The 20,402-nt window shown below is 39.3% G+C and overlaps 1 protein-coding gene across 1 annotated transcript in view; it reads right to left on the reverse strand.

The window, feature by feature from the left end:
• HECW1 (HECT, C2 and WW domain containing E3 ubiquitin protein ligase 1) overlaps nt 1-20,402 on the reverse strand; it is a 482,761-nt gene that overhangs the window by 121,944 nt on the left and 340,415 nt on the right. The window lies entirely within an intron of this gene.

The following is a 20,402-nucleotide window of genomic DNA, read 5'->3' on the forward strand; positions in this document are numbered from 1 at the left end:
ATCTCTATCTATCTATCTCAAGGTTTTAGAAATGCTGCGAACCCTGTTTATTCAATAAATGAATAATGGTCACAATGAGATGTCTTCTCAGTGCTTAAAAATAAGGTCCTTTTCTTTTTCTTTTTTTTTTTTTTTGGCCCCTTGGCTTGCAGGATCTTAGTTCCCTGACCAGGGATCGAACCTGTGCCCCCTGCAGTGGAAGTGCGGAGTTCTAACCACTGGACTGCCAGGGAATTCCCTAAAAATAAGGTTATTCTTGGAGATTCAAATAATAAAATCAACTCACTTTAAAGGGAAAGAATGCTACCCAGGCCTCACCATACTTGACTGAAGGTATCAACCTACTTAAAGAAAGAACAAGCAAAACTCACCTATAATTAAGGAAATGCACTTCAAATCAACAATGCAATACCTTTTTTTTCATGATTATAATGGCAGAGATTTTTAAAAGTTTGATCGTACACCGCCTTCTGGAAAGTGGGAAGGGACGCGAACTCTCACACTGTACTGATGGAAATGCAAATTGATTGGACCCTTGGGAAGGGAATTGGTAATATTTTTTGGCATTTAAACTACAAACTCCCTTCAATCCAGAATTCTACTTCTAGGAATTTCCTCTCTGGATTAACTTGTACAAGTGTGCAAAATACATATCTTTTATAAGGATGTTCAATAGAGCATTATGAACAATTACAAAAGGCTGGAAAGATTTAAAATACGCCTACCAACAGGAAACCAGCTAAATGAAGGATGGTAAGTTTTTGAAACAGAGAACTCTGCTGCCATTCAAAAGAAATAGGTAAATAAATATGTTCTGACATGAAATGATACCTGACAAATTAAGTGAAAAAAGGCAAGATGTAGAAAAACGTGAAGAGTGGGATTCCGTTTGTATTTTGGGTTGCAGAGAAAATGCCTGGAGGGTACAATCCAAACTGAACTTGAGGATGTGGGCTCATGGTGGGGTTGGTGGGGAGAGAAAGCAGATCTTTTTCCTTCTGTTGTAAACTGTTCATTTTTTAAATAGCATACTGTAGGGCTTTTAAAATAAAGGCGACGACAATTAAAGGCAGGCTGTTATCATCAAAAGTTGGCTTGGCTATCAGTAAGCGTAGAAAAGGAGAGAGAGGAAAATATTTTCATTGCCCAGCTCAGGCTCTCTGGGAGGGGGGAGTTGATTAAAAGTTATAGTACCCTTAATTGAGGGTTGTGAAACAGCTGAAATATATAACTACTTTCTTTTATTCTGATTAATTCCTAACAGCATTTTTTTCACCTTAGTTCATTTCTAATTTCAGAGGTTAAATATGTCAGGCATACCAATGTTAATATCCCTCCATACCAGTCAGTATGGGCTGGGGTATGCTGCAGTAACCACCCAATTCCACATCTCAGTGACTTATGGTAGCAAAGTTTTTTCCTTGCTCACACTGTCATTGTGGGCCGGCAGAGGGCTCTGCTCATTAGTCACTCAGGGAGCCAGACTGACGGAGCAGACACACTCTCTAACACTGCCAGCCACGGTGACAGCAGGAGAGAGAACTCTGGAGGGTTTTCCTCCTGCAAAAAAGTATTCACGTTCAAACCCAAGTCTTCGTCACAACTAGACACACAGCCCAGCCACCCCTAGGGAATAGGAAGTATGATCCTACCGTATGTCTGGGATGTAGAGAACAGAAATATTTGGCAAACAGCAGTAATGGCTTCCACACCCTCCCTCCATATGGCGCTTCTAGTTTCCATCACAAATTAGTTTTACTTAACAACCATATATTTCCTAAGAACCAATCATTTTTGGTACTGACAAAACTGAATTTACGGGTATGCTAAGCTTGAGGATCAAACCCAGGAATTGGTTTGATTCTCCTCTAAGGAGGCCTGTGAGCATCCAGGCTCCCTAACTATCTCGGGTCCCAAACTTCCATTTCTTCTGCCTAGTAATTCCATTCTGAAGTGTACTATAATGGATCTCCTAACCTAAAAGCTCAACCATAGGCTAGGCACATTGTAGTATATGTATATGACAGAATAGTTTATAATTTTCTAAATTACAATAATTTATATCACGATTGTGCCTAAATATGCAATTACAACTATAACACATTAAATGACAATAAGATAGAAAATGCTTATTTTCCAACGCTAAGTGACAAGAGCAAGGAGCAGGTAGTTCATGATCACAATAATGTGAATGAAATGAATAGAAAAAAGACTGGAAAGAATTACAACAAATTTCAACAGCAGTTGCTTTACCAAGTAAGATTATGTCCCCCACCCATTTCTTTCTGTGATGAACATGTATTATTCTTATAACGAAAAACGTAACCACCTTTAGTAAAATGAGTATTTCTGGCACTAGCAGCCTGCATGGGACACGAAAGTCAGCTTACTAAGACGTTCTCTGAAACTTGGTGGTAAATCCTGAGCTCTTTTCCTCCCTCCACAAAGACTTCCTTCTCAGCCTCTCTTCACAAATCCACCCCTTCATGGCTGGCATCAACTCCTCCCCACCAGGCCCTTACTTCCATGCCATGGTTACTGGAGTCCATGTAAACTTCCAGCTAGGTCGGGTTCTTCTTTTTTTAAAAAAATTTTTATTGGAGTATAGTTGACTTACAATGTTGTGTTAGTTTCAGGTGTACAGCAAAGTGAATCAGTTATACATATATATATATATATATATATATATATATATGTCCATTCTCTTTCAGATTCTTTTCCCATATAGGTTACTACAGAACTTGAGTAGAGTTCCCTGTGCTATACAGGTCAGGTTCTTTTAAGAACCAGTGAGCAGCTCGAAAAATATAAAAGTCTGCCTATTCCTGAGCAAGCTATTTGCACCCGTGAGTCTGAGGCCAGGGTGATGAATTTTGTCTGGCTGCTGACCTCGCTCTTACTTTGAGCCCCTGAAGAACTTGCGGAGTGAGGTGGACTTGGCTTTTTTCCCTAGATCTGCACATCTAAGTTCTTGACTTTCTCATGCATGATCTCACTGAACCTCAGCATTTTCAACTGTAGACTAGGAAAAGAAGGTTCATGTTGTGTAAGATTAAACTGCATCTTTTCCTCTCCATTCCTGGTCTATCCAGATTCTACCTGCCCCATCCTCTAATATTTCCTTCTCCTTTTGACTCTTTAATTATTGGACTTCTTTCAAATCTACGACCTTATTTCAGCTGGTCCTTAACAACCAGTAAGTCTATACAAGTGATTGTAGTATCCGTAAACCAGGTTCAAATGCCTAGTGCACAGACAAAAGCTACAGTTCTCCTACTGCTAATGCCCACTCTGTCTTTCCATCCAGAGAAATGGCCTGGTTAATGGTCAAAAGAAAAATCTGTGAACTATATCTGCAAAGGATTAAAAAAATAGATGCATTATTGATCCAAGCCCCCGCTCTTTGTGGAATTCTGTCACCTTGCATCCTAGCTCATCTGTGAAAGAAACCAATGTGGCAAATGAAAAAGCCAATCCTGGATCCTTAGGGACTGGAAGTCCGGCCATTTCCCACATCATCCTGCTTGAGGATGCTTGAGAGCATCTAAGAGTAACTGTACTCCATGCTTGGACCAATCAATCAATAAATGGCTCCTTATCTCTGCATAAGTCATGAAACTATCCTAGATAAAGGAACTCCTGGTGTCTTGAGGGTCAGAGAGTAAAGTTCCATAAGTCACCTTTCCATTAGAACATTAAATTCGGAATTCTCTTTCTTGGCTGCACTTGAGGAACCAACTGTCAGACCTCTTATAATTGGCAACGATGGCAGGAAGAAAGCAGTACAAGGCCCAATGCCGGGGCATGAGCTGGAATGACACATACAGTATTCTTACAGCATCAATCCTCCTTTTGGTTTTGTTTCAGCACCAGGTTGTGGGACTCTTACTTTTGCTTTGGGCCATTGGTACTTAGCCCTGGCTCCCATTAGAATCATCTGGGGAGCTTTAACAAAAATACCCATTACTGGATCCCATCCTTGACTAATTAAATTAGATTCCCTTGGGGGTAGAGCTGGGTACTGGTAGTGTTTCTAGCTTCCCAGATTACTCTACCGTGCCACCAGAGTGGAGAATCACAGTTCCCATAGTAATAATCCATTCTAACATAGAATAATCTCATTGTTATAAAAATATTTCTTAGATCAAATCTAAATCTTCCTCTGTGGCCTGAATATTTAGCCCAGTGATTCATAACATATTCTTCAAATTCCAGCTTAGTAGTACTATTAAATTTAATAATATTTATTTTTTAATAATAATATTTAGTTTTTTGGTCTTGGCATTATTATTAATAGCAATAGACGGTAGTGGGCCTCTATCCAATACATGCCAGTAATACCCTTCTAGTTGTGATGACCAAAAATGACTCCAATCATTGCTCAATGTCTCCTGGGGGCAAAACTGCCCTTGTTGAGAACCACCGATGTAGGTCTACCTTCTTCAGTTTTCCAGAGAGATGTTAGACTAGTGTTGCAATATATGGGGGTATCTATTTACTTTGGTTTGCATTGTTACTCAATAGGCCACTTACAGAAATAAAATGCTTTATTTATTTATTATATTCTATCTTGCTTCAGAAAAGACACGGGGTAGATCTTCTATAAACAGAATTTCTGTAAACTGAACTTACTGAAATAAAAACAAAGTAGAGAACCAAAAGAAATATTAAATTAGAAATTATGTTAAACTATAGCAGCAGTTCCATAATGGGCAAGTAAGGCAGAGATCAGGAGAATGCTGGTCATAAAGCAGCCAATGGCTCAGAAGAAGGGAAGGGTTACTTATTCACTCGAAAACATCTCCTGAGCACTGACTCTGAGCTGGGTGCTGGTGACATGGCCACGTCCCTACGAGCTTGCAGCCTTATGCTGCAGGTAGACAATGACAAAACAGAAAGTTCCATGGTAAGAGTCCCCAGAGGCTCAGCCTGATGGACAGGTACAGAGAAGGGGTGGCGATGGTGGTGGGGAGAAGGCTAATGAACAGGTAGAGACAACTTCCCAGAGGAGGCAATGCCTTAACTAAGTCATAACAGTTAAGTAGGCATCAGCTGGATGAAGAAGGTGTGGGAGGAATATTCCAGGGAGAGAGGACACTATTGGCAAAAGGCTGAAGTTCACAGAGTGCACGGGTCCCTTTGGGAAATGTGGGTGCCTCACTGTGTCTGGATCATAGAAGGGGTCAACTTATGAGAGGAAACTGGATAGATAAGCAGGATCCAGCTCACAAACACCTTCCTGGACAGAGCCTAGACTTATCCCAAAGGCATCTGGGAACAATGGAACTGAATTATGCAAATGACACACTCAGGTGTGCATTTCAGAGACGTCACTGTAGTAGTGCTGAGGAGGTGTCCATAGATGGTCAGGCCAGGAGGGAGACAGACCAGGTGAAACAACGGAGAAGTGAGGAGGAAGCCTGGCAGGGAAGGAGGAAAGGGGTGGCAGATTTGTGGACTGGCTAAATGTCAGTGAGAGCCACGGCATGTGGGAGAGGAAGAGACCCCAAGTTCCCAAGGCTGGATTTGCAAGACTGAGGGCATGTGGGAGGATTAATAGCTAGAAGAGAGGGGATGAGTGATTGAATGTCCCAAAGCAATGAAGGTACAGAGTGATGGAAATAGGGGTTGGTTATGGAAGGATATTAGGTTGTAAAGAGACAGCTGGAGAGCTTGTGATGTTTTCACATGATCGAAGGTGTAAGCATTGGAATGGATGGCTGGTGATAAATGGAAGTAAAGGTCAATGGGATCGAGGACGTTAAGGAAATTAGGTCATTCATGTGGACTCTGTGATCATCCAGGAGAATGGTTGGTCTTGGGTAGAAAGGGAAGACGGTGCCACAGGTAGAAAGGACAAGTTGTAGCCGAGTAACTAATGGGACCCATTAGTGCCTTGATGTAGCCAAAACAATAAGGACATCAGTGTGAGAGGGGACACTATAATCAAACATGAAGAAATATTTGTGGGAAGTTTCAGAGAAATGTTCAACATGATTTGGAAAGTATTTTCACTTAGGCATTTAGGGGCAGGTATGATAAAAGATGATCCCAGTCTGAGAGAGCAGAAGTGCAGTTGATTCATTTATGTCCACTCATAAACTTCCGGAAGTCAGGAAAGGTTGAGATGGGAAAAGTGGTAGGGATGGTTGACTTGTTTTGGGTCATGTTACATTTGAAGAGGCAGGAGGATGTTGAGGAGTAAGGCAGGAATACCAACTCGAAGCCAAGACTGGATGCCTGGTGATGTAGGGGAGGAGTGGTCCTAACTGTTGTGTGAAATAGGTCATGATATGCAGTTAGAGGGGCATCTAGCTTTGCCTCTCTTCTCTTGCAGACATAAGGGGAAAATAAAACACCAACTCCATTCACAAGAGGCTGCCTGGTGCGATTCAGCCAACACCATTATTCATTACTAATGAAAGTTAAATGGACTAAGCTTAGCGCTTCCTGTGCAAAGGTTCTCCAAGGAGAAGGAAAGTAGGAAGGAAGTAAACGGAGCATGCAAACTGCAGCTACTCTTCCTTAGAACCTTGCATGGTATGTGACTTTCAATTCAGGTGGCACTATTCATTGAGCTTAAAAATGATACTCAAAAATAGTGCTGCCTAAGGTCAAGGATAACAATAGAAAACAACTTCACTAGCAGAGCAATCATTGAGTCAGGAGCAATGTTTTTCTCTCTCACTAGCAATGTCACAGGGTTTTATATTAAGAGGTGATGCTCTTGGACTCTGGGCATAGGAGACCTACCCCTCCAAGCATTGCGTAGCCTGACTCTACCCCAGGAAGGACATGCCAGAATCCTGCTGAGATGTGAGCCTTGTATCTGCAGAGAATCTAACTGCTTTGAATAATAAAGGCTGCTCTTACAAATCTGTGGTATATGGAATGTTTACATTTCTTCTTATGCATAAGAACAAGGGAACTGGTCTTGACTGGGCCTCCACCATCTCCATATCAGGCACTGAGAAAACTCAGCCACAGAAAAGAATATTATTAATTTTATTTGCAGGCACTGCTGTGGCAAAATTAGGCCAAGATTTAGGCTTGGCAGAGTGGGAAGCAAGGTCTGCAAGTGTGTGCTTGTAAATATGTAATGTTACATACTTTTATACTATATATACAATACATCAAATACACAAGTATGTATTATACTTACTACTTACATGTATTCTATCTATATCTGTATCTACATTCATATTCTTAACCACAGGTGTCCCTAACCCCCAGGCCACATAGCAATACCGGTCTGTGGCCTGTTAGGAACTGGGCTGCACAGTAGGAGATGAGCAGCAGGTGAGTGAGTGAAGCTTCATCTGTATTTACAGCCGCTCCCCATCGCTCGCATTACTGCCTGAGCTCCGCCTTCTGCCAGCATTATGGCGAGTTGTATAATTATTTCATTATATATTACAATGTAATAATAATAGAAATAAAGTGCACAATAAATGTAATGCACTTGAATCATCCCAAAACCATGCCCCTCTCTCCCCTGTCCATGGAAAAATTGTGTTCCACGAAACCAATCCCTGGTGTCAAAAAGGTTGGGGACCACATCTACATGTCTAAGTCTTTTGCTTCTGAAGATGATTCATTTCAATGCCTATAAAAAAGGAATAGGATTAGATTACTAGATTGAAAACCAAGAAGACCAAAATTTGCTGTGTGATCATAAGCAACTTAATCAACCTTTCTATGTCTACTTTATAGTACCCCTAACAGAGAAGAAGCACCGTCTGCACAGGCTTTGTTGGTAAATTGTCATCTTCACTGTACAGTTCCTCAAATGCATACCTTGGTCATCCCTGCATGTTCTTTGTACCTTTAGGAGCCTATATCCAAATAGTCATTGAATCTAAACTCTCTAGAGTCTGTTCTCTCCTCCCCACTTCTGCTGCCACTGGCCAATGTCATTCCCTGCCCATGGAATAACCTCTTAACTGGTCTCCCAGTCTTCAGCTTCTCTCTTACAGTGGCCAGTAAAGTTATGTCTCTGAAACACAGATTTGGTCCTTTCATTCTCTTGCAGAATAACTTTCCCTGATTTTTTTCTCACTCACAGGATGAAATCCAAATTTCCCAATGACGCGTTTGATTCCTGCCAATCTTTCCACCTTCACTTATTATACTCATTCCCTGGCAACCTCATTTTCTTTCACACATTTTCACAGACTTACTATTTTCCTAGAAGGTGTTCTTTCCCAACTTCCTGGCCATGCCAAACTCCTACTCATCCTTTAAACACCCATTCAAATAAAATTTCTTCTGTGAAGCCTTTTCTGACTTTGGGAACCACCAACAGAGACAGCTGTTTTTTCTTCTGCTTCCATATCTCCTCTATAGTTTTTATCATGTTATTTATTTTCTTGTGGTTAAGAAGGATGCACACAGAAATGTGTAATTTGAATATGGAAATGAACATGGACAAGAGAGGGAATCAGTGACTGGCTACTCCTGGAGGTATTTCCACCAGAAGTCACATATTGATGCTGCAAAAGTGGAATATAATACAAGCTTGTGTGTAATCTAAGATGCAGTCTCTATGAATGCTAGATTGCAACTTCAGTGCCCAAGCCATTTTAGCTATTGTTCCGGCAGAAAATCTAAGTACTAGATTTTAATAGAAATAGAAAATATGAACAGACCAATCAAAAATACTGAAATTAAAATAGTGATTAAAAAACTCCCAACAAACAAAAGCACAAGACCAGATGGCTTCACAGGCGAATTCTATCAAACATTTAGAGAAGAGTTAACACCTATCCTTCTGAAACTATTCCAAAAAATTGCAGAGGAAGGAGTATTCCCAAACTCATTCTATGAGGCTGCCATCATCCTGATACCAAAGCCAAAGATACCACAAAACAAAAGAAAAAGAAAATTACATGCCAATATCACTGATGAACGTAGACACAAAAATCCTCAACAACATACCAGCAAACTGAATCCAGCAATATATTAAAAGAATCATACACCATGATCAGTTGGGATTTATCCCCGGGATACAAGGATTTTTCAGTATCCACAAATCAATCAGTGTGATACACCACATTAACAAATTGAAGAATAAAAACCATATGATCATCTCAATAGATACAGAAAAAAGCTTTTGACAAAATTCAACACCATTTATGACAAAAACTCTCCAGAAAGTGGGCATAGAGGGAACATATCTCAACATAATAAAGGCCATACATGACAAACCCACAGCTAACACCATACTCAACAGTGAAAAGCTGAAAGCATTTACCCTAAGATCAGGAACAAGACAAGGATGTCCACTACTGCTACTTTTAGTCAACATAGGTTTGGAAGTCCTAGCCCCAGGAATCAGAGAAGAAAAAGAAATAAAAGGAATCCAAACTGCAAATGAAGAAGTAAAACTGTCACTGTTTGCAGATGACATGATACTATATGTAGAAAATCCTAAAGATGCTACCAGAAAACTACTAGTGCTCATTAATGAATTTGGTAAAGCTGTAGAATTCAAAATTAATACATAGAAATCTGTTGTATTTCCATACACTAACAATGAAAGACCAGAAAGAGAAATTAAGGAAACAATCCCATTTACCATTGCATCAAAAAAAATAAAATACATAGGAATAAACCTACCTAAGGAGGCAAAAGACCTGTTCTATAAGGCACTGATGAAAGAAATCAAAGATAAAACAAGCAGGTGGAGACATATACCATGTTCTTGGATTGGAAGAATCAATCTTGTCAAAATGACTTTACTACCCAAGGCAATCTACAGATTCAATGCAATCCCTGTCAAATTACCAATAGCAATTTTTTTTTCAGATCTAGAACAAAAAAATCTTAAAATTTGTATGGAAACACAAAAGAACTCAAATGCCAAAGCAACCTTGAGAAAGAAAAATGGAGCTGGAGGAATCAGGCTCCCTGACTTCAGACTATACTATGAAGCTACAGTAATCAAAACAGCATGATACCGGCACAAAGGCAGACTTATAGATCAATGGAACAGGATAGAAAGCCCAGAGGTAAACCCATGCACATATGGTCAATTAATTTATGACAAAGGAGGCAAGAATATACAATGGAGAAAAGACAGTCTCTTCAATAAGTGGTGCTGGGAAAACTGGACAGCCACATGTAAAAGAATGAAATTAGAACATTTTCTAACACCACACACAAAAATAAACTCAAAATGCATTAAAGACCTAAATGTAAGACCAGATACTATAAAACTCTTAGGGGAAAACATAGGCAAAACATTGGATCCACCTCCTAGAGTAATGGAAATAAAAACAAAAATAAACAAATGGGAGCTAACTAAACTTAAAAGCAAAGGAAACCATAAACAAAACAAAAAGACAACCCACAGAATGGGAAAAAATATTTGCAAGTGATACGACCAACAAGGGATTAATCTCTAATATATACAGACAGCTCATGCAGCTCAATATCAAAAAAGACAAAAAACAAAAAGCAAAAAAACAAACAACCCATCAAAAAATGGGCAGGAGATCTAAGTAGACATTTCTCCAAAGAAGACATACAGATGGCCAAAAAGCACATGAAAAGATGCTCAGCATTGCTAATTATTAGAGAAATGCAAACCAAAACACACTGAGTTATCACCTCACACTGGGCAGAACGGCCATCATCAAAAAGTCTACAAATAGTAAATGCTGGAGAGGGTGTGGAGAAAAAGGAACCCTCCCTCCTGTTGGTGGGAATGTAAATTGGTACAACCACTATGGAGAATAGTATGGAGGTTCCTTAAAAAACTATAAGTAGAGCTACCATATGATCCTGCAATCCCACTCCTGGGCATATATCTAGAGAAAACCATAATTCGGAAAGATACATGCAGCCCAATGTTCATAGCAGCACTATTTACGATAGCCGAGACATGGAAGCAACCTAAATGTCCATCGATAGGTGAATGGATAAAGAAGATGTGGTAATTTTATACAATGGAATATTATTTAGGCATAGAAAAGAAGGAAATAATGCCATTTGCAGCAACATGGATGTACCTAGAGATTATCCTACTAAGTTAAGTAAGCCAGATATGGAAAGACAAATATCATATGATATCGCTTATATGTGGAATCTAAAATAAAATTGATCCAAATGAACTTATATACAAAACAGAAACAGACCCACAGATATAGAAAACAAATTTATGGTTACCAAAGGAGAAAGGTGAGGGGGGATAAATTAAGAGTTTGTGATTAACCTATATACACTACTATATATAAAATAGGTAACCAACAAGGACCTACTATGTAGCACAGGGAGCTATACTCAATATTTTTTAATAACCTACAAGGGAAAAGAATCTGAAAAAAAATATGTATGTATGTATAACTGAATCACTTTGCTGTACGTCTGAAACTAACACAACACTGCAAATCACCTATACTTCAATTTTAAAAAATGCTACTGCACACTTTAAAAAAAATACATCACCATACAAAAAAAGAGTGGAGTAAAAAGAAAGACATTTTCAAATATAAAATGACTTTGAGAGTTTACCATCCATAAACTTTCAGGGCTTTTTTTCAGACACAGGTTACAATTATAATTAAAAGTCAAGACATCAGATTAAGGAAAAAGAGATACAGTAGCAATATAAAAAATCATGGTATATACAGACATTCCTTGACTTGCGATGGTTCAACTTAGAATTTTTGACTTTACAATGGTGTGAAACTGATATGCATTCAGTAGAAACCATACCTTTGATACTCTGTCGTGATGCTGGGCACTGGCAGCCACAGCTCCCACTGGACCACACAGGTGAACAACCCATACACTTACAACCATTCTGTACCCAAACAGTCATTCTGGTTTTTACTTTTAATACAGTATTCAACAAATTACATGAGATATTCATCACTTTAGTATAAAGTAGGCTTTGTGTTAGATGATTTTGCCAAACTGTAGGCTAATGTAAGTGTTCTGAGCACATTTAAGATAGGCTAGGCTAACCTATGAAGTTCAGTAGGTTAAGGGTATTAAATGTATTTTTAAAAATGATGTTATTTTCTTTTTTAAAATCTTTTTATTTAATATGGGAGTATAGTTGATTAATAATGTTGTGTTAGTTTCCATTGTACAACAAAGTGATTCAGTTATACATATACATGTATCTATTCTTTTTCAAATTCTTTTACCAATTAGGTTGTTACAGAATATTGAGCAGAGTTCTTTGTTGGCTACCCATTTTAAATATAGCAGTGTGTACTTAGATATTTTCAACTTATGATGGGTTTATTGGAATGTAATCCCATCGTTAAGTAAATATCTATCTATCTATCTAATCTACCATTTATCTATCGATATAGATATAGCCTCCACATTTTGGTGTGTATTTTGTATATATTTTTGTGAACAACTTTTTGAAAATAGAAAACATAAACAATGGATACTTTCTAGAAAAATAGTTTTAAAGTTGATTCAAGAGAAAATAGAAAACCTGAATAAATCAATAAACCTTTAGGAATTGAACTGCTAATCAAACATCTTGTTACCAAATCACTTTGTAAGTAAATTTTACCAAAACTCCTTAGAATTCTTTGGAATCTCTATCTTATATAAACTGTTCAAGAGAAAATGAAAATAAAAAAAAGAGACAGCTACACAAATCATTTTCTGAGGATGACATCATTGACACAAACTGTACATGGACATTGTAAGAAAACTAAAGACATCTTAATTCTTAACACAGTTGCAAAAGTCCTAAATAAAAATAGCTGCAAATCAAAAATAACATTTTAAAGAAAAACACCGAAGTGTATCTTCCAGGCTGAGTGCTACCTGTGTGACCCCTCCTCTGAGACCAGTAGCCCCCACCTCCTTAGTCATTCCTTATGTTCTTGCAGAGGGTATGTAAGATGTGAGACATTCATTTTATGTACTTACTTTATTTCATCTTACTTTTTACTCAAAAACTTCTCTGATTTCATTTTTCTCACCTATATTTAAATACATTTTTCTTGCTGTATTGTATGCATTTCATATATTTTCAGGAACAAGAAGCGATATGCTGTGTGCCCTCAGATTTGACACTTCCTATGGGAAACGTCAGGTCACTAAGTGACCCGTATCTAAAGAGATGGGCCAACAGTTGAGGCCAGAACCCCTCCTCTTCCCTCCAGCATCAGGCAGCCCATTAAGTAAGAAGACCTCTGCCTCCCCTTTTCCCAATCCTAGCTTCCAACAATGGGGCCATTACCCCTGCAGGAAGAGGTGAGGGGATCCCCAGACTTCTACTATGATTTCATTTCTCCTGAAGGTGCTGGAGTGGGGAGAAGGGGAAAAAGAAAAGAGTTTGTCTCCTTTCCACTCCAAGACCCTCAAACCACAATCCTGGTCTGTGGTGGATGGGAGGAAAAGAGATTTAAACTAGAGTTGATTGGATTATAACTAAAAGTGATCAGCAAGTTACAGGATGTGCCCAAGACATCTTTAAGAGATAGCTGAGCATGGCTGAATGCCGTGACTGGAAGAAATTAAAACTAATTATGGTATCACAGCACTGAATTGAGGCAGCTCAATTAAGCAGATTGTCTGTCTGTCTATCTATCTATCTACCTACCTACCTACCTACCTACCCACCAATCTATAGTGTGTAGTTTGGCCGGCATATAAAATACCTGCTTCTCAAATATTCTCTTGGTTATTTTAGCTGGGTTTGAAAGCTTATTGCTAACTTAATCATTATGGATCTACTGTTCCATATTATCTGTGGGCTGCACAATATTCCCTTTTAATTACACTGTAAGTCATTGGACTTGTGCTGTATTTCTTCTGTATGTTTGTTTGTATGTTCTGTCTGTATGTTTCTCTCACAAATATACTAAGTTATACCCATGTCCGTTAAATGCCTCGCTTAAATGTACTGTTCTTTTAGCCAAAGTTGGATACAGCCTAAATGCTTACCATAAGCTTTTTACAAAAATAAACAAAATCTCAGAAAATACGAGATTAGCTAATTAATCATGGTATTACTATAAAAATAATTTTGTAATATATGAAATCAATAACCTAAACAAAGATTCAGTCATTACGAAATTGCAAATTAAAGTCATTGATAATATGACAAGAACTCTACTGATTTTCCCTGATATTTTTAACTTAAAAATGCTGTTGTTTATATTGGCTTTTGTTCATATTTCTTTATTAACTTTATTCTAGGCTAATTATCCAAAGCACTGAAAAAAGCTGAGAAAGCTAAATAGATTAAAGCCTGATGTAACTCGAGATTTTCCACTGGGCACAGCCATTACTTCCCGCAAGACAATCCTGATGGAGAAAAAGATGAGAACCTGCTAATAGACCCCCCAGAAGGATGGAATCATAGTCAGAAATGGGCCTTGCTGAAGTGGAATTTCTGCTGTGTAAGGAAAGAGAGTCCAAAGGATTTGGCCATTTCTATGACTTAATCCCCATTGGCTATTTCTTTTTCATTCTTTAAATGTGGTCAGTTTGTGTAGATATGCCAAGGGCAACTGCATACCACCTCTGAAATTCCCTGGGTCGTCTCCCACCTGCCTGCCCCATCGTTCCTGAACCTTGTGTCCCCTGGTTCCTAAATCCTCCTCTTTGGCTCATCTTTGCTTGGTTTCTATTTTTCTCAAGACTGCATGCTCAGAAATGCACTTAGATTGGTTCTCCCTGACTCTAGCCCTACCTTTGGTTTTTGGTATCAGCCAAAACAGGATGTCGCTTCTGGTGTTGGTCTCTAGCTTAACAAATTTCAGTCAATGAGAGACGCACCACCCAGCTCTGATTTGCAGTGTTTGCCAGTTTTCTTGGTGTAAATACTCACACCTTGGCTGACTTCACTAAATGTGGAGCTGGGAAGAGATGTGCATGGTGGCTCCTGGGAGCCCACATGAGTTGCCTCCCGCACACCACTGGCCCCATGGATGGTGTCCTAAGCCAACCCCTCATCCAGTTCACTCTATTCCTCCATGAGAAATTAGGAGACACTTAGCTTTACTGCTGCTCTCAGAACCTCCACTTCCATCTTATTTCTTCAGAGGCTGCAAAATGATGCTAACAGACAAGTACAAAGAATACTTTAGCCAATGGACATCAAACTGTGTGTCTCTGAGTCCTAGGTTCAGTGGCAGGCATCACCTGGGAACCAGAGGCAGTACCACTGGAGTAGTGTGCCTTATGTTTTTAAGTTGGTGTTCCATTCATGAGTTCCTTTCATAAGAGTTTAGCCAATGGAAGAAATGATTTGGTGCTTAGGTGATGGTTGTCTATATCAAGGAACTTCAAGAATCCTTTCTTCTTTTTTTTAAACTATTGCCCTGGGGCAGGGCTGCTGGTTAGGGCTTCTTGCACACTCACCGCCAGTGCCAGCTTTGAATGTTGAAGAATGCTTTTCTTCCATAAAGGTGAATTTTGGGTTTATGATCCTGTTTCCCTTGTCCAGGTCAAAGTGCAATTTAATTTCTGATTAAATTACTTCTTAATTTCTAATCAATCAGGACAGAAGTTAACAATCTATTTCAAACCAATCAGTTTGGTTAAAGCTCATTAGGGCTGGCTTATTACAGTAATCATTTAGCAATTGTGCTTACTTTCTGGAGATCAAGGGCCTCGGCCAGGCACCTGTATTTATCGCTAGAGGATGGGGGTGCTTTTAGCTTAAGCTGGTCTGCTTGCTCTGCTCAGTCAATCAGGTTTTGGCAATTTCCCCACCCAGTAGGTCTCATTCTTATTTACTCATGATGATGTGGGGATGATTAAATGTGATAACTCTGGTAAACAACTTATTATTACTGGCTATATAGAAGAATACTCTAAGCCTGACCCTTGTGAGTTTATGCTCATGCTTGACTCAAGCTGTCAGGACAGTGGCTTGTGGTTTGGTTAACTGTACGGTAATGTCTGGGTTATTGGTGTCTACTCACAGCCAGTCCCAGGACTAGAAGCTGCCCTGATCTACCTGCACTGTTGTTCTTCTCACATACCAGAGCCCTATTTTAAGTGCACTGTAGCTGGGGGATACTGAAGGGACCCAGTAGACAAAAGTGAGTAATAACAGCTAATTAAAGTTACATCTACACTTCTCCATATTCACTGCCACTGTTCTGGTCCAAGCTTCAATATCTCCCACCTAGTTTCTTCCACTGCCTCTTATCTGATGCCCTTTCTCCACCTACGTGCCCACACCCCTCACCATGCATCAGCAGCACAAGAGTCTTATTTGTTTCACATCTCACCAGCATTAGATATTGATCTTCTTCATTTTAGTCATTCTGGGGGATGTGCAGTGGTATCACAACAGTATCTTTAATTTTTAGTCCTGGATGACCAATTAAGTAGAGCATCTTTTTATATATTTATATTGGCATTTGGACATCCTCCTCTGTGAAGTGCCTGTTCAAGTCTTTGGTCCATTTTTCTGTTAGTGTTTGCCCTTTTCTTTTGGATTTGTAGGGGTAGTAGGGGTAGTATGTGCATTCTAGATACTAGTTCTTTGCTATCTAGAAATAGCTCAATATTTTCTGTGGCTTGCTCCCAATGTAGAGTTTTGATGAACAGACATTCTGAATTTTAATGTCATCCAACTAATCAATCTTTTATTTTATGGTTAATGTTTTCTGTGCTCAATTTAAGAATTTTTGAGGGAGGGATCAAGATGGTGGAGGAGTAGGACGTGGAGTTCTCCTTCTCCCACATATACATAAAAAATACATCTACACGTGGAACGACTCTCACAGAACATCTACTGAATGCTGACAGAAGACCTCAGACTTCCAAATGGGCAAGAAAATCTCCATGTAACTGGGTAGGGCAAAAGAAAAAAGAAAAAAAAAAAGAGAAAGGAATCGAGACAGGACCTGTGGCTCTGAGGGAGCTGTGAAAGAGGAAAGGTTTCCATACATCAGGAAGTCCCCTCACTGGTGGGGACGGAGGGGGAGCTTTGGAGCCTTGGAGAACACAGCAACAGGTGTGCTGAGGGAAAAGTGGAGAGAGACATGCAGAGAGGGTCAGTGCTGACCAGCATTCCCCAGTCTGAGATGCTTGTCCGCTCAGTCCTCTGGGGTAGGTGGGGGCTGGGTACTGAGGCTCAGGCTTCAGAGGTCAGACCTTGGGGAGAGGACTGGGGTTGGTGAAAACAGCCTGAGGGGCTAGGGTGTGGTGTTCCACAACTGAGGGAGTCTGGGAAGAAGTCTGGGCCCACCAGAGAGGCAAGATGCCACTGTTGGGAGGCACACAAGGAGAGGAATGGGTCCACTATAGGCCACTTTCTCCTGGCAATTAAGGTGGCAGGGCACTGCCTACATGAGTTCCAGGGGCAGGCGGGAGCTGCTGTTCCCATCTTGGACTCCAGACGCAGGTTCGGACTGCTGCTGCTGCTGCAGAGGGTCCTATGAGCAGGTGCAGGTCACTGCCCCCACCTTCCCAGGAGCCGGCACAGTGTGCCACTGCTGAGGGTCCCGTGACCCAGTGCCAACCACTTCTTCCTCCTCCCCGGGGGCATGCAACCCACTGCAGCCACTGCAGAGGGACCTGTGACCTGACTGGAAGCCAACTGCTGCCCCTGCCTTCCTGGGAGCCCCGTGCAAGCCGTGTACCTGCACACCTGCGTGCCCCCTATCAAGGGGATAACAGCCAGCACACACGGAGGAAAGAGATGGCAAGCATCCAAACCAAAAACAGCCCTCATACTAAAGAAATATTAAATGCGCACAAGCTGCACAGGGATGCTCCTGCTTATAAATAGCCCTCCAAGACTACAGTAGATAATTGTTTCTCCTAAACTCACAGACTAAGAGAAATATAAACAAAATAAAGAAGCAGAGGAACCACTCTCAGTTAAAAGACAAAGAAAATTCCCCTGAAGGTACAAACAATGAAACAGACCTCCTCAGTCTAACAGACACCAAGTTCAAAACGAAGGTAATGAAAATACTGAAGGAATTAAGAAAGGCTATCAATAGAAATGCAGAGTACTGTAAAAAGGAACTAGAAACTATAAGGAGGAGCCAAGAAAAATTACAAAATTCATTTGCCAAGACGAAAGCTGAGCTCAAGGCAATGAAGAGCAGAATGAATAAAATTGAAGAAAGAATAAGTGATCTGGAAGACAGACTAATGGAAATTACCCAATCAAAATAGCAGACAGAAAGCCAAGTGAGAAAAAAATGAGAGTAATATAAAATACCTGTGGGATAATATAAAGTGGGCCAATCTATGCATAATAGGAATTCCAAAAAGAGAAGAAAGAGAAAAGGGTATTGAGAATGTATTTGAAGAAATTCTGGCTGAAAATTTCCCATACCTAAAGAAGGAAACAGATATCCCGATACAGGAAGCACAGAGGGTCCCAAACAAGATGAACCCAAACAGACCTACACCAAGACATTTTAAATAAAAGTGGCAAATGTTAAAGATAAAGAGGATTCTAAAGGCAGCAAGAGAGAAGCAAAGAGTTCATTACAAGGGAGGCCCCCATGGGCTATCAGCTGATTTCTCTACAGAAACACTGCAGGCCAGAAGGGAGAGGCAAAAAATATTCAAAGTCTTGAAAGAGAAAAATCTGTAACCTAAAATACTCTACCCAGCAAGATTATCATTTAAATAGGAGGAGAAATAAAGAATTTCTCAGACAAGCAAAAACTAAAAGAATACAGCAATACTAAACGTATCATAAAGAAATAGTGAAAGGTCATCTCTAAAGAGAAAAGAAGCAAGAAGAAATAGGAAGGAGGAAATCCCAATTGGAAAGTAAATCTCATAAATTAGCCAGTATACAGATAAAAAAGAAAAAAAAACCTATTTGTGAAAGCAATGATAAACACAAGGAACAGCAAAAGACTAAACATAAAAAGGGACATCAAAATCATAAAATGTGGAGAAGGAGAGTATGCAAATGCAGATTCTTTTTCTTTATTTTAGAATGTGTTTGAGCTAATATGACTATTAGTCTGAAGAAAGCAGATATAGGAAGGGGTTAACATATTTGAAAAATAGGGCAGCCACAAATCAAAAACATACAACAGATTCACAAAAAGCTAAAAGAGGAGAACACAAGCATAAAATAAAAGGAAATCATCAAACCATAAAAAGAAAAAGAAAAGAAGAAACAAAGAATCAACTGGAAAACAAGGTTTGAAATGGCAATAAATACATATCAATAATTACCTTAAATGTCAATGGACTGAATGCTCCAATCAAAAGACATACAGTGACAGACTGGATAAAAAAACAGGAGCCTACAATATGCTGCCTACAAGAGACCCACCTTAGGGCAAAGGACACACATAGATTGAAAGTGAGGGTATGGAAAAAGATATTTCATGCAAACGGAAATGACAAGAAAGTGGGAGTTGCAATACTCATATCAGACAAAATAGACTTCAGAGCAAATACTATAAAGAAAGATAAAGAAGGACACTATATAATGATAAAAGGATCAATACAAGAAGAGGATGTGACACTCATCAACATATATGCACCTAATAAAGGAGCACCCAAATATTGATACATAAAACAAATACTAACAGACATAAAGGGAGAAATCGACAGGAATACAATAACAGTGGGAGACTTTAACACCCCATTCACATCAATGGACAGATCTTCCAGACAGAGAATCAAAAAGGCAACAGAGGTCCTAAATGATACAATAGAACAGTAAGACTTAATTGATATTTTCAGGACACTAAATCCAAAAAACAAGAATATACATTCTTTTCAAAGGATTGACCACATATTAGGCCACAAAACTAACCTCAACAAGTTTAAGAGTATAGATATTATTTCAAGCATCTTCTCTGACCACAATGGCATGAAACTAGAAATCAACCACAGTTAAAGAAATGAGAAGAAAATGATTATGTGGAAACTAAATAACATGCTACTAAAAAACCAATGGGTCAATGAGGGAATCCAAAAGGAAATAAAAAATACCTTGAGACAAACAACAATGAAAACACAACCATATAAAATCTATGGGATGCAGCAAAAGCAGTTCTTAGAGGGAAGTTCATAGTGATACAGGCCTTCATGAAAAAACAAGAAAAATCTCAAGTAAACAACCATCTAAAGTAACTTACCATCTAAAAGAATTAGAAAAAGAAGAACAAGCAAAACCTAAAGTCAGCAGAAGGAAGGAAATTAGAAAGATCAGGGAGGAGTAAATAAAATAGACATTAAAAAGACAACAGAAAAAATCAACAAAACCGAGAGCTCATTCTTTGAAAGTGTAAACAAAATTGACAAGCCTCTGGCCAGGCTCACCAAGATGAAAAGAGAGACCCCAACTAAACAAAATAAGAAATGAAGAAGGAGAAATCTCAACTGATACTGCAGATATACAAAAAAAGTAAGAGAATACTATGAACAATTATAGGCCAACAAAGTTGACAACCTAGAAGAAATGGGCAACGTTC

This window comes from Monodon monoceros, unplaced genomic scaffold (genome assembly GCF_005190385.1).
Source record: "Monodon monoceros isolate NGI ecotype Baffin Bay Population unplaced genomic scaffold, NGI_Narwhal_1 Super_Scaffold_2, whole genome shotgun sequence".
Taxonomy (NCBI): domain Eukaryota; kingdom Metazoa; phylum Chordata; class Mammalia; order Artiodactyla; family Monodontidae; genus Monodon; species Monodon monoceros.